Source organism: Calidris pugnax, unplaced genomic scaffold (assembly GCF_001431845.1).
Source record: "Calidris pugnax isolate Ruff unplaced genomic scaffold, ASM143184v1 scaffold138, whole genome shotgun sequence".
Taxonomy (NCBI): Eukaryota; Metazoa; Chordata; class Aves; order Charadriiformes; family Scolopacidae; genus Calidris; species Calidris pugnax.
This window is the reverse complement of record NW_015090858.1, coordinates 74,501-89,760: the sequence shown is the minus strand read 5'-3', so window position 1 is coordinate 89,760 and position 15,260 is coordinate 74,501. Positions and strand designations below refer to the sequence as shown.

At 49.4% G+C, this 15,260-nt stretch overlaps 1 protein-coding gene across 1 annotated transcript in view; it reads left to right on the top strand.

Moving 5' to 3' along the window:
- The window catches only part of TTC28 (tetratricopeptide repeat domain 28), a 157,180-nt gene that overhangs the window by 83,589 nt on the left and 58,331 nt on the right, over positions 1–15,260 (top strand). The window lies entirely within an intron of this gene.

The window sequence follows — 15,260 nt, the reverse complement described above, 5'->3', positions numbered from 1 at the left end:
AAATAGCTGGAAACTGGCCTGACTGGTGCAAGCTCCTGGGGCAAACTGGATGCCCTGGGGAAGCCACGGCTGCTGTGTCTCACTGAGCTTGGGCCCCTGATCTAAACAGATCCCAACGGTCGAGGAATCCAGGGAATGAAGGCTAATCAGGATACTTCGTAGTTTATGGCACATATGGGCACGTAATTTAGAGTTATTGACAACAAATGACTACTTGGTTTAGCAAGAAAGCTGAGCTGCTTGGATTTCCTGTAGGATGTAACCACAGGAAATTAATTTGGCGCTTTCTGATGACATCATCTTGACCACAGAGCTTCCTCTGAACAAAAAGCTGTTTTTCTTGGCCTCCTTCGCAGACATTTTTATAATGCAAATGTTATAAAGTTGCAGTAGTGCTGATGCGAATTCCACCAGAAGGGAATTCGCTGTGCGACTGTAATGAGGTAATTGTTTTACCTCCGACCGTCCAGAGAATTGGCTCAGGAGGTAAAAAGTGCTCCTTTGTGCGGGACACCGCTGCCCTCGGAGGGAGGGGTTTGCTCCAGGAGCTTCTGCTGGATCATGTTGTCCATAAACCCAGGAGGGATGACAGAGGGTCTGGCTGCAGCCTTCAGGTCTGTGTCCCCCGGGCAAGCCTGGAGACGGGGAATTTTTCAGCTGAGTGGGGAATTGTAGAAGCTGCTCACATGGACTGTTTTTAAGATTTTTAAACGTTTTCCTCTCCCTGGTGCAGGGAATCTGTGCAGCTCCTGTTACAAGCACCAGATCATACCCAGCACAGTCTGTAGGTCCAGATGGGTCATCTGCTCTCTGCAGTCTCTGTGCGATGGAAAATTCAGGCTGTTTTGTGATACTGGTGCCCAGGGAAGGAACGGAGCAGAAGTGGCTGGGATTTGGCATAAACCTCTGGCGTCTCCAAGAGAGACCTCAGGGTATTGAACATATAAGGGTTTGTGGTCTGTGTAGACAAGTAAGAAGCCTGGCTCTTGGCAAGATGCTGCAATGGCACCATGAAGGAGGCATCTCCAGTGTCATTTTGATGCTTTCCATCATGGTTAAGTGATGGGTTGGTTGGTTTTTTTGACCAGCTGCAGTGGCTGGTCAAGAAATTCAGATGAGCTAACTCTGTAAGCTTGCTTCTGAAAGAATTAGCAGACTGAAAAGTGCAGTTGATTCAGGAAACTAGAAATCATAAGGGACTCGGTCTTTCTTTCCGTGCATTGTTTGGTTCCTGTGGAGCTTTGCAGATGGTCACTGTGGTCAGGAGCGTCCCATCCTGAATGATGAGAGCAGAAGGGAGGTGGAGGAGGAGAGGGGAAGGTGGGCAGGACCATTTAGACAGACAGTTATCTCTCTTCTGATGGAGGGGAGGGCAGGAGTTCAGCTCTGAGGCCGTTTGGATGCAGTTGGAGAGGAAGCAGCAGCACAGCCTGATGTCTCTCATTTCTCTGTGAAGATGGAGCAGAGCAGATTTCAGCGTGGGCTGTGCTGGGCTGCTGCAGAGCCTGGGAATGTACTCAAGCTGAGAATCCTGGGGAAGTCTCTGCTGCTTCTCTTCTTACAACCATGTCTCCTGTGCTGCCTGAAGCGAAGCTGGGGTGGATGTACCCATCCATGGCACTGGTGGCAGTGTGGGTGTCACCGTGCGGTGTCTTTATGTCCCCAAGGCAGACAGCAGAGTCTGACCCTACCTCCCTAAGTGAGTGGGATGCTGTGCAGCTCGGGTGACCACGGGGTGACCACAAGAACTGGTGCCTGGTGGGACTGTAGCCCTGTGTGTGTTGGGGAGCTCATCTTTGGGCAGCTCCATTAGCACTAGCTCTAAAACCCACTTAATTTGTGCAGAGAGGTGGAAATAAAACACTCTTGGGCTGGTGAGACCCTTAAGTACAGGCTTATCTTTTCCTTTCTTGTTCCAAGCCAGCTGCAGGCTCTTAGTTTAACCTCTCCTGTCCTGAAGTAAGGCCGTGCTGTCCCATGGGGGGGTTAGTGCTTCTGAACAGGGTCTGAGAGCATCCCCTCTCTCAGCTGACCTGGCTGCGGTGGAGTGAAACATTGACTTGGTTTCGTTGCTGCCTGATGATGCACGGATAAAGAGCCACAGCCCTGCCCTGTACCAGCAGCAGCCTCACGTTCCGGTGACGTATTCTGTGCTTTCTGTTACTAAAATGTCAGTGCCCATTGTTGGTTAATGTGCTGAGGAAAATGAACCCTGGATGCTTGGGCTGTTGCTCCTTTTTTCCAGTTTTTACTCAGTGCCCGTGAAAGGTCAGGGCGTTTTACAGAGAGAGGTTCCCTGAACCAGCACCAAGGGTCTCGTGATGTGCAGGAGGAAGAGTGAGGGACTGTGTTAGGGGGGAAGAACTGGGGTTACAGTGGTTTAGCTCATTGTCCTTTGCCCATCACAGAGCTGGCTCTAATGAGCATCAGGAGTTTGCAGCTTGTGAGCTTTTCCTGGGAGAGGACTAAGCCCTGCCGTTCCTGCTGGTCCAGGATTTCTGATTGAAGAGCTCTTTTTCCGCCAGCCAGCGGAGTTACAATGGGGGGGTCACCTCTGCCAAGTCAAAAATGCTCAGGATTAAATACCCAGGACAGGGCTCACCCATGACAATGGGGCTGAGTACTAATGACTGAAGGTATCTCCACTCAAAACGGGGAATAAATCAAACTGATGCTTTGTAGGGGGAGGTGGTGGGGCAGAAGGTCAGGTTCAGTAATGATTTAAAGTCCTGATAGAAGATAAACTCTAATGAATTCCCGTGTCTTCATATAAAAGACTTTATAGTGTGAATAGGCTGGAGCAGGGTGGCAAGGCAAGATTTCACTTAAAGGATCGAGTTAATCTTTTTGTATAACTCACCGAGTTGAACTTGACACTGAACTTAAAATGTGTGTCCTCTGATCACCTCCCAGCAAAAATAAGTGGTGAATTTAATCTCCTTGACCGCCTGTTACCTGATCAATGCAAGACGTTATTACATCCTAGGAGTATTATTACAAGGTCATTTTTCTTTCAAGAACCTAAGGGTGCCAGGGAAGCCGTGCCCTTCAAATCATAAAGTGCAGAAGTTACATGTCCCTTTTCCAAATTCCTTAATGGTAGGCTCTGAGGTGTGATGGCTAAATACTTGCTCTGACCTTGTTTTTTGCGGCAAGAAACTGGCAGGAGGCAGGACCAGGAGCTCACCTCGTGCTCAGGGCAACAGCAGTTTGTGTTGTGCCCCTGGTGGGGTCTATAAAATAGTTAGTGGGTGTCAGTGTGTGTTGCAGCACAAATCTATCCATTTCTAAGAATGGACATGCAGAATGTTATGTCTGTACTATATTTTTGAAGTAATTACTTTATTTAACACCAGGTAATCTGATCTTCTGAAAGCCATCAGGTAACCCTTGTACCGTGTGTCGGTGCCACGTCACGAGCTGTGATTTAGACAAGGGTAGTGCAGCTGGTGCTGGGGTCAGAGGGAAGATTGGATTCAAAAAGTACATGTGAAAGCTTTCGATGCCTGGAATGCTAACATCTCATGTCCCTGTTCCTCTTCCATCTCTAGCTGCTCCTCAAGTGTGCAGGACTGTCCTATAATATGAATTCTGTAGGGCCAGGGTGCCAAGGGAGAGCTAACGGTGGGACATCTCTCAGGACGGGTTGGTCTTTTTGATGACCATTTGGAAGGACCTGTGTTCCTTCCAAAGCATTTCCTTTGGAGAAGTTCTGCTTGATGGAGGGTTTTGAAGCTGTGAGGACTGACAAGCAGAAATGGAAAGGAAAGCTGTGGAGCTCCTCCTGGGGTTTGGTGTCCAAACCCTCGCACAGGCTGCGCTTGAATCCCTCCTGGCACAGGCCACCGACACGGCGGGGACTCCGCGGTGGAATGGCTGCCCTCTCTCCTGGGCCCACAGACGCCTTCTATTACAGCCCCGCGTTCAGAAATAGCAGGGCAGTACGGCGAAATCATGAAGTAACCATGATAAAATGAATGCTTGTGTGAGAGCTCCTTGCCAGCGCTGAGCGTTTGGGAAGGACGATGTTGCCACAAAACCACCGGGTGCTGGCGGCTCCCGTTTGGGGCTGAACCGGGCCTTTCGTTAGTGATGGAGCATCCCTCTTCCCTGGGTGGGAAGGAACAGGAGGGGCTGGCTGAGGAAGAGGATTATGTGTGTCCCCAAACTCTCCCTGGGGCTGGGGTGAAGATGCAGCTGAATGACTGCAAGTCTGTTCCCTGCTGCCTCTTTTCTGGCTGAGGAAGAGGATTATGTGCGTCCCCAAACTCTCCCTGGGGCTGGGATGAAGATGCAGCTGAATGACTGCGAGTCTGTTCCCTGCTGCCCCTTTCCTCAGGGAACAGGCGGTGGGGACAGACTGACAGGTTTCATCAGTGCCACCTCGCCCCTGTGTTGGCTCTGGGTGCCCCACAGCTCGCAGCAGTCATTCCCGGCCCAGTTTGGAAGGGATTTCCCCCAATCTTCCCTCTAGAAGCAGCTGTTTCTGGAAGGAATAGATGCAGAACTGGCCAGGACTCAGTGTCCTCTGGGTACTGGCCCTCTCTGGCCACTGGGCATCTCCACGGGCACCTGAGGCTCAGAGAGTTCTCTGCAGCAGATGAGGAAGCTCAGTAGTGAGATCGATGAACGAGATTTTACTTTCTTGAGATTTTTTTTTTTTAATGGTTGCAAATGTAAGGCAGAGTTCATGTGTGCAGCTGCAGCAGATTTTTATTTTTTTTTTCAGAAAGGTTGACTACTTGCAAGAAAAGGGGATGATGAAGATGGTAATTAGAACTGGGTGGTTAAGTGGCAGAGAAGAAGGTGCTTATTAAGCGGGCTTTCGTGGGTTTTCTGTGTCGCCTTGCTCTTACATATCCATCAGAGTTCTTCTGAGGTAGGGGAAACATCAGAATGCAGAAATTCTGATTATAAAGAGAAACCAGGGGCTCGAAGCCCAGGAGACTGAAGAAGCTGGTTGGGTGCTACCCTTTCTGCTGCGGAGAGAGCATCGCCCTGGGGCTGCCTGTGACCAGAGTGGCAGCAGGGGACTGTCAGGATGGAGGGATGTCAGGGATAGTTGCTGGCAGCAGGGGACTGTCGGGATGGAGGGACGTCAGGGATAAGGGCTGCTCTGCCTCCCTGGAGCAGGAGCCTTAGTGAAACGCGGTTGCTGCGACAGACGTCGTCAGTGTCTGGATTCAGCTGGGAATTTGCAGCCTGTGCCCCTGTCGGGACGTTGTGTGCAGCTCAAGCCACTGGTGGTGACTGAGGTTTGCAGTTCTGGGAGCTTTTCCCCGTCCCCAGTAAAGCGTGGCTGAGCCAGCGGCGAAGCTCCTACATTTTGTAAACTACAGCTACTTACTGTCAGGCTGCGCACGTCAGAGATCACATTTCACTTTCTTCTTTCCAGAAGGCGATGCAGAAGGAAAGATAGATCATTCCTTTCTACTGAAATCTGTAAATTCTGTAGAGCCAAGGTTTTCTACCCCTTCCTGCAGGGAAAGGGAAATGCTTTCCAGGTGTCCTTCCTGCTGTGCTTTGTCTGTACAAGCCACATCTTCAGTAAATAGCAAATCTGTAAGTATTTAGCCTTTTGCCTGAACTCCTTGTGTGCATTATGGTACATGGCAAAAGAATATTATTTTTTTTCCCATGTTCCTTTGCCAGTCATTTTAGAAATATCTATTGTGCTGAATTAGATAAGGAAAAATGTGGAACACAGGCTGAGTTAGAAGTGGCACAGCTGTCCTTCAGGAGCTCATTCTTAGAATCACAGCATCATAGAATGGTTTGGGTTGGAAGGGACCTTTCAGCCCATCCAGTGCCCCCCCCTGCCCTGGGCAGGGACACCTCCCACCAGACCAGGTTGCTCCAAGCCCCCTCCAACCTGGCCTTGAACCCCTCCAGGGATGGGGCAGCCACAGCTTCTCTGGGTAACCTGGGTCAGGCTCTCACCACCCTCACAGCAAGGAATTTCTTCCTGAGATCTCATCTGAAGATCTTTCTTCACAAATACGAACTGTGGACCCCTGGAGCGTGCTCTGAACCTGGCCCGCAGTGCTCGGAGCTTGGGGATGGTTGTGTGAAGGCTGGGGGCTGCTGATGCCAGTCACCCTGGGTATGGTGAGCAGGACGGCTCCGAGGGAACGTGTTGGGGTGGTGCCAACTCCAGCTCGTGCTTGAGCCCTGAGTATGTGCCCTGAGCTCAACTTCTTCCCAAATGAATGGTGCGAGGAGCTTGTCTGAAACATGGGGTCCCTCCCTGGCTGCCTGCCCCGCGCCCCAGGATGATTCCTGTGTTTGGACCCTGCTGGCAGCCACAGGGCTCCTGCCTGGGGTGAAATTACAGCGGGTTATGGGGGTCCCTGTGCTTGCAGTTGGCTGGAAGCGTGGATCCGTGCAACCCTTCCTCCCCGGAGAAACCATGGCAGGGCACGTCAGCGTGGAGTGAGCTCATCGCAACACGTGCAGCTGATTAGTGATGGGCCAGATTCCCCTCCCGGTCACCTTCCCAGGCATCCAGAGCCCTTCCACACCTGTGTAGACTCCCCTGGGCTGTCAGAGCTGCAGCCCGTGGCTGTGATGAGGCTGGAGGAGGCTCAGGAGCAATCACAGCTTTTCCTCACCATTGGGATGCAGTAGCCGGCACGTGGCCGCGCCGTGGCCTTGCAGGATGGGATTGTCTTGTCACTACCCCATTCCACTGCCCAGTCACAGCCCGAGCTTAATGGGAATGAAACATTGTGCATGTGGGGGATTTTAAAAATTTTTTTTCATGCAATTGTTGACAGTTTTTGAGAGAATTTGAGAATGGTAAGCTAACACGTGCTTCAAAAATCTCCTTTGTGTAAGGCTCTGGTTTCTGTAGCACATCTTTGGGAAAACAGAAAGCACACCCAGACCTTCCAGACTGTGTCTGTCTGTTCTTCCTGAGCAGTGTCTTAACTGCTGCCAAGAAGCCCCTTCTGTTTACCCTTCTGTTCGTGTATCACTAGTTACTGGGGTGCACAGCAGTGGGCTGGGGGCTGCTCCCGCTCTCTGCAGAATTTAGCTTTGCCTGGGTTATCATTCACAGCCATAATCCTTCTCCATCTCCTCCAAGTGGCTTTCAGGTGTTTTCAAATACAATTTCTCATAGGGCCAACTTGGTCTCTTTCTCACTGCAGATCCCCAAGTGATCATCACCTGGTCACGTGCATCCTCGTTTGTGCTTCATTAGCATCCCCCTCAGATGGAGTGCTAAGAACCAAATTAATTCATTAACAGGAGGCAGAGGGAGCCCAGAGCAGTTTCTCTGCCCGTGGCGTCTGTGTGGGACTGGGCCATATGAGGAGGTGGCCTGTCCCTGGGGCTGCCAGACTTCGCAGAAAGGAGGAAAAAAATCTGAAAATCTTAGGACTGTAGTTATCCGAGGTGGCCTGTCCCTGGGGCTGCCAGACTTTGCAGAAAGGAGGAAAAAAAATCTGAAAATCTTAGGACTGCAGTTATCTGGTTATATTTGCAAACAGTCTGGAAAATGAGGACAGGATATAAATACCTCACAAATGAGAACTGGAAAGAGTCTTCAGGCTAAAGCAATTTGTCATGGATGAAAACATTGACTAAGATGTCAGGGGCAGGCTGTGGAGGCGAACGTGGCGCTTGCTGCAGCAACAGAGCTTTGCAGAGAATGCGCAAAGAAGGTATTTGTTTCTCTGCTCTTCTATTTTCTGTCCCTTTTCCTCTTCTGTAGTGAAGCCCCTGCTTCGAAATAATTTATTATTGTGGTTGTCTGCCAGAAGTGGATTAACTACTGCCTGTAGCAACACGAACAGGAAGGACTAAGAGGAGAATATACCTTATTCCTTATAGCTTTATCACATCTGGCTGGAGCTCCAGAAGTAAGGAACAGGCCGAGGGGGGGCTTTGCTAATTGGTACCTAGATTAGTGGGTAATGCAGCTGCTGCTAATAGAAGAGCAGGAATGATAAGTTTAGGGTGCGACTGCTGCTACTGCATGAAACAGCGAAGAGCTTTCACTTCATGAGCTTTTTCAAGAGATGAGATTGGAAATGGTGTGGGAGCTTTTGTTAAGAAAGGAGTGTCTTTTTGTTACTGGTACCGCAAGAACGTCAAGAGGCTACAGCCCTTTGCATGAGGGCCGTGCCTATGGATTGCAGAGGTGGCAACTTTGCTGGAGTGTCCTCCTATTCTTGTGTCAAAAAACCCCAGTATCTTATCAAAAAGGTCAAGCAGCGAGAGGAGAAACGTGTGGCTGTGGTGCATCTATTCTCATAAACATTTTCAGTGCATGGGGTCGCCTCTTCGCTCTTGTTTCTCCATTAAGCCATCTGTTTTTCTCTGGGGTTCTTTTAGGGATCTTTTTGAGTCCTGGAGGTACTTTTAAGAAATTGAAACAAGCTGGTTTTTGATTCAGCCTCTGCGTGAGAAACAGCTTTCCAAATCCCATGACACTTCACGCAGGATTTACAAACAAGAGAATGGCTGTGAACCACTCAGGCAAAAGGCTGCTCCTGGTCTCTGCTCTCCAAAGAGGTGAGAGACCAGCGTCAGTTCCTCGGAACTCAGTGGAAAATTGCCCGCAGAAACCAGAAACTGGTAAAAAGATCAGGCCCTTTGCAGTTCCTGGAGTGGATACTTGCAGAAAGAAAGGGCCACTTTCCCATTGAAAGTTCTTGTCTAATCTGAGCCCTTGCACGAAGCCTGGCACCACGGAGCCTTCTCGCTCATCTCAGGCTGGTTTTAATACATATTTTCATTGTTACTGGGGGGGGAAGCTGCCAAGAGTCACTGCACCAGTGTGCAGCTTCACTCTCCATCTCCTTCCCAGTACAGAAATGGGTAAGGCTCAGCTACAGCACTGGCTGGACTGGCACAAGTTTCCCAACTGGCAACTGAAGTGGTGGAGGGGCCTGGTGGGATTTCCAGGATTCCCAGGGATGAGGCAGAGGAGGGGGTTCCACAGGGCACCCCAGCACCTCTGCCCCATCGCTACTCTGTTGAGACTCTGTGGCTTGAATATTTTTTGCTTTACAAGACATACACAAAAGCAGGGTTGTCACCTTGTGTAGGACCACAGAGTGTTCTTGCTTTGCCAGGAGACCAGCACTAACACTTTCCCAGCTTTTTGAGGAGGCGTTTGCAGATCCTGCTCCGTGCCTTCTGGAATCACTGCTGATTTTGTGCTGGACTTGAGGGCAACCTGATGGATAGAGCTCAAATCTCAATATTGGCCACTCGCTGAGAGGACCTGGCCCAGCAGATTGGGGTAGTGAAGGTGAGCCCAGTCCCTCTGCGAGGGCTGCTGAGGGAGCGGTAGGAAGCACCAGTGCGGAGTTAGGAGAGAGTGGGACAGATTGGTTTTCCAGATTTCCTAACAGGACAGAAGCTTTATTTTTACCTCTGCTGCCCTTGAAGTCTCAGATTCTGCAGGTGTTGTGATTTCAGCTTAACGAGACCTTGTGAGAGTTTGACTCTCTCTGCAGAATGTCTTCCTGGACACTTTTTGCCACATTGTTCAGTTTGCTGGAGTTCAGTCTTTGTCTGGCCCAGATGTTTGGCTCTGGTGTTGGGTGTACGGAGTCACAGACACACACTTCCCAGTTCATATTGTTCCCATGTACACTTAAACTTCAAACAGCTGGTCTTTGAGGGGCCTCTGATTAAAAATCTGACCTGTGATGCGGGTATGCAACGAAACCCTCATTAAATAAGTGTGGTGCTGTCCTTTGCCTTTGCTGTCCTTCATTTCAGCCTCTCATTGCAGGCAGTAGCCTTGTTTCATTAGGGATCTGGGGCAAACTGCCTTGTATTTGCGTTCTTGGAAGAAGGCTGAGCACCAGCTGCTGGGAAAACACTTGCCATATGTGCTTATTTGAGAATTCTGGGTCTTTTAGGCCCCTACTGCTGCATTACGTGTGAGACTGAATTACCTGTGTGGTTGAGAGGATGAGTTCAGTGATGTGAGCAGCCAGAGAGCTCCAGCATCAAGTGGCTGGGTTTGTATAAGAGAGCATAAATTCTTTGCCTTTCTCTTTCTGTCTTCAGCAGCTCCTTTTAGAGAAAGTCAGCGTGACTGGATTCGTGCAGGTTTGTCTGGTTCAAATGTGATAGGATTAAGCAGAACGAAGGGAAATCTGACCAGTGCAGGAAATTTGGGAATGCACTAAAAGGCCATATGCTTTGTTTTGTTTGGACTTGTGACTCAAAAGGGAAATGTAATACTTCCTGAGGATCTCCTTTAAATGTCCCCACTTGACCTCCACAGCACACGGCTTTTAGCTGAAGGAAATGCAGTCTTCTGGTTTTACTTACCTCTCGCAGTATCTGCCGAGGCCCGTGCCCCATTGCAGTAAAAAAGAAGCAGAAAACTGCAGCTCTCCTCGGGCTTCCAGAAGACCCACCTCAGCCCAGGCTTTCCCGGATTGAGCTTCCAGGGAAGCAGTATCCAGCTTTTATGAGCAAGAGTAGCGCTAGGGCTGGCGCTGCAGGAGTCACAGATTCCTTTGCTGGCACAAAGAGCTGCTCTGGGTTCTGTGGGATCCCAGTTTGTAACGTGCTGGCTTTTTCTTCCAGGACTGGCTTTGACCAGGGCATGAGTCACTCCTCAGTGACACCACCTCGGAGGAGCCTGTGGTTTTAAATGAGGGCTTCTTTTCTTACATCATCACTAAAAATGACAAGTCAGCAGTCCTCCCTGAAGTGATTTCACACAGGAGCCTTTTCCAATCATAGAATTGTCTGGGTTGGAAGGGAACTTTAAGATGAGTCCAACCATCAACCTAACTCTGATAAAAACCATCACTAAACCATGTCTCTAAGCACTATGGCAACCTGGCTTCTAAATACCCCCAGGGATGGTGCCTCAACCCCTTCCCTGGGCAGCCCATTTCCTAATTTCCAATCTGAACCTCCCCAGAAAGCTACCAAATTTTGGCTATTTGGGATAAAGATAAGTGAGCCCCAGATGATGCTTAGATTGATGCTGAGGCTGGTGAGCTTTGCGTGAATTCCTTTTCTTTGTGGGATGAGAATTCATTGCTGCAGAGCAGCAGAGGAGAGCAGCACGTTCCTCCTGGCTCCCAGCCTTGGCTCGGTGACTGGTGGTGGCTCAGCTCACACCGTGAACATCAACAGCATTTTCAGTAGGAGTGACGAGCCGTTTCACTCCTAAAAAGTAGGTATCGGTGTGGACTAGTGGCTGCTTCTGTTTTCCAGCAAAACCTTGCTAACTTGGTCAAAAATATTTGCTGTTGTGTTAAGAGAGTAACTCAGGTTTGGTTTTACAAGTTCTCCAGGTGGAACTGGGCACCTGGCTCCTAATTAGAGTGGAGGAGATGGAGTGAAGAGATTTTCCACGGGAGTGGTGTTATTCTGATCTCTAAAGGAGCAGCTGAAAGGCAGTGTTCCCTTTGAAGCCCTTGGTTTCAGGAAGATACCCGACTGTGAATAGCCCGACAGTCGAGCCGTGGTGCTGTTCAGGTTTGTCTGGGTTCACATAATTTATGTGATTCTTTTATCATGAAACAGGAAGAATGATCATTCCTCTAGAACATTGTCATTTCCCTGAGCAAGTGAGGAAAGGGAGGGCTGGGAGCAGATTGTAAGCACAGCCCACGGCAGCCTCTCTCATGAGCAGCAAATCCTTGAGACCCGTGGAGCTGTGGATTTAATCTGTTCATCAGGAGGGGACCTGAGCTCTCTCTTCCTGCTGTGTATTTTGAGTTTTTCTATTGTGTCTTTAATTCCTGGTTATTCCCTTTCACTTAGCAGTAGCTACAAAGTTCCTCCCAGACATTCAGGTACTACTGTTTCTGTTCCACGGCTTTGGCTTTGCTGGGGTTTGCTTTTTCGGTAGTTTCTATGTAAAAGACTGAGACCTTTTACAAATAAATTGACTTTGATGGGGATATTGATTCCAGTGTATTTTTCTTCCCCAGGAAATAATTACCTAAAAGCAAATCTGCTCCTTCTTTCTGCCTCCAGATAACCTGCAGGAGGAGAATGTTGCCTGCTGCTTCCTTTCTTCTTTTCAAAAGCCTGCACACAAAGGAGGAGGCTGGATGTGGGACTGGCACATCAGCCCGGCCTTTGAGCGAGGAGGGAAGGGCAGCTTTGAATGTTGATGGGGCAGCAGCTGTACTGGGGTGTGAAACTTGTGTTAGTGCATAAATCTCCAAGCCTGGTTGTGGAATACCGATGGATTCTGAGGACATGATAAAGGGGTTTAATAGAAGTGGAGATAAAATGCAGTTTACAGCCACTGGATCGTTTTGGTAGGTCCTGAAAGTATTCATGCCCTGTTAATGCTGCTGTTCTGCCTGTGTGCCTGGTAGTTACACAGTCCCTACCTGTAAACAGGTAGGTCCTGAAAGTATTCATGCCCTGTTAACGCTGCTGTTCTGCCTGTGTGCCCAGTAGTTACACAGTCCTTACCTGTAAAACAAGCAGAGCTGACACACAGAAAGAGCTTAAACACAGTGTTGTGTTACTAATTTCTGTGCATCCTACGCAGAAAATTTAGAATCATAGAATTATCTGGGTTGGAAGGGACCTTTAAGATCATCCAGTCCAACCATCAACCTAACTCTGATAAAACCCATCTGTCTGTAAGCCATGTCTGTAAGCTCTATGGCAACCCGGCTTTTGAATACCTCCAGGGATGGTGCCTCAACCAGTGCCCTGGGCAGCCCATTCCAAGCCCTAGCTGTGACTTGGGAGAAGAGACCGACCCCCCAATTACAGTTACGCTGATCTTAGTAACCCTTTCAGTGTCAAAATTTTTCCTGATTTCCAATCTGAACCTCCCCTGGTGCAACTTGAGGCCATTTCCTCTTGTCCCATCGCCTGTTCCTTGGGAGAAGAGACTGAACCCCCAATTACAGTTATGCTGATGTAAGATACGGTGAGATTTTGCCCTTTATGGTGAAACCAACAGAACTCATCCTCTTAATGCTTGCAGATTTAAATATTTTCTGTTGAAGCTGCCTTCTCACCGCCCCCAAAATGCACTCAGTGAAGCAGGAAACCTTTGCTTGCATTTCGGAGCAAGAGCGCGGTGCGGGGAGGGATGCTGCTCGGGAAGAGAGCGGTGCTGCTGGCCATCCCCAGTACAGACGTTCTGGATACACATGGCTGATCTTTTGGATACAGCTCTGCTCTGTCGTGTAGGATCAGGTACTGCTGTTACCCTGTGCCCAGAGGGAGAAGGGGAGAGAAACAGCATGGATAGAGCCTGCTGCAGCCAGGCTTTTGGATTTCACAAATGCTTAGTCCTCGCTGCTTATTTCCCCACCTTGGCTGTAAAAGCTCGATCTCTGATCAATCCCAATTGGTGTCTGTCTGTCTCTGGGGCAAAAAGGGTACCTTATAGTGTGATACCAGGCAGAGCATCCTCACCTTGCTCGTTACAGAATCATTACGCAGTGTTCTCATTTGGGGAGGCTGTGCAATCGGTTAAAGAATTGTTTAAATGTAACATAATCGGGAAATGAGCGTTCTCTGGCAATGGTGGAATACCTAAGAAACACATCCCTCCAAGCCACCAGACCCCTGTTAGTTGTCATTCTCTGATGCACATCTGCTTAATATCAGACTCTTTACCTTATTCAGCTGAAAAACCTGAGCTGGCTCTTGCTCCCAAGAAAAAGAGAGCAATTAGAAACCTTTTTCAGAACTCCCTTCTGTGCCTCAGCTCAGTGGCAGGAGAATCTGCTTTCTATTAAAGTGATAAATTGCATAATTGGAGGTGTAGCAACCCCCACTGTCAAATTTGTCTTTGTCAGATATATAAAGCATCGATTTTCTTTGTTGGCTGATGCGAAACCCCGCTGGTATGGAGCTGTGGTCTCCCGTCACCCTGCTACCAAGCAGAGGTTCGTGCAGGCAGGGCTGGATTGTGCTTCCCATGTGTAGACCTTGTTCTCTCACCGCAGCGTTTTGGCTCTTGTGGGGGTGCTGGGGGGGATGCCCCGTCCCTGCTGGCCCAGCGGCTGAGCCACGCGGAGCTCCCGGCGGATCCTATTATGCAGAGGATTTTATTAAGTATACAGTGATGAATTTATCTTCTGGAATCCTATTACTAACCCCCTGAAGCGAGTCATTGGTGTCCCCCAGCAGATGTAATCACCAAATTGTTCCTAAACACCGCTTTAATGTCAAGCTCCGCAGACTTTCCGCTGATTGCCCCCACGAGCACGCGGAGCGCGGGTCGTTCTCCTGCTGCACACAGCCAGCCCCAGGGAGGCCTCGAGTGCCGGAGGCTCCGCTCCTGCAGACTCCAAGATGATGGAGAAGTGCTTTTCTCGGAGCTCTCGGATCATGGTGGAAGCTGCTGCAGAACAAAACGCGTGGGGAGCGTTGGTGTGAAGGTCCCATCAGAGGATGGGGGAGCAACAGCAGAGCCTCTGGAAACAACCCCATCTTTCTAACCAAGTCAGGCTATTTCTTGTCAGCCCTTTACCCTTCACTTTCCATTTCTCTTTTTGTCTCTTCCTACTTATTTCACTTTTCTGCTCCTGTCTCCTCCCACATCCTGGCTTGGACAATCCAGCCCCGGGCACTCAGACATGTGCCCAGTCTTTTTGCATGTCCTGAGAACCATTACCGAGCTCCTGCCCTTCATCTGCTGCTCTGTTCTGACAGCCTGGAAATGCTGTGGGGCAAAGGGATTAGGAGCCCTGAGAATAAACTTTTCCAGCCACAGTCTAGGAGATCTCCTAAGGATTCCTTCCCGTGTACAGTACGAGCAGTCTCTGCATCTGTCAGCTTTCTCTTGTGCACAGAAAATCTGATTTCTGCTGCTTTCCATTTATGTCTCTTTTCCCTGGCCAGAGCCCATTAACATCGTCTTGAGTCTGTCTCAATGGCTCTTTGCCATAACTCATCTTATTCACCAATCTGCATGCATAAATGTCCACCTTCTTTTTCTTTTTTTTTGAGCAGCCCCAGGAGACACCAGTTTTCACTGACTCCTTGTTTTCCAGAAGGACAATTCCATTCTCTCCCGCCACCACTGCTGCTGCTGGTGGCCTTATTGTCTTCCCCAATGAACGGAGGCTGCTCAGTCTGTTCTGCTGATTGTGTTGTGCTGCTTTTTAATTTTCCTAAAATGGCTACTGGTTTGTTCCATGCAGCAGTGAGCGTGTTGCTCACCAGCAAGCCCAAGGGAGCTCCTGTGCACCTTGAAGCCCATCATTGGCCCCACAGAGTGGGTTTTTTTGGTCCGGGCTCATGCAAGGTGTCTGCATGTATGTATTTTTTGCCTTTTTTTTTCC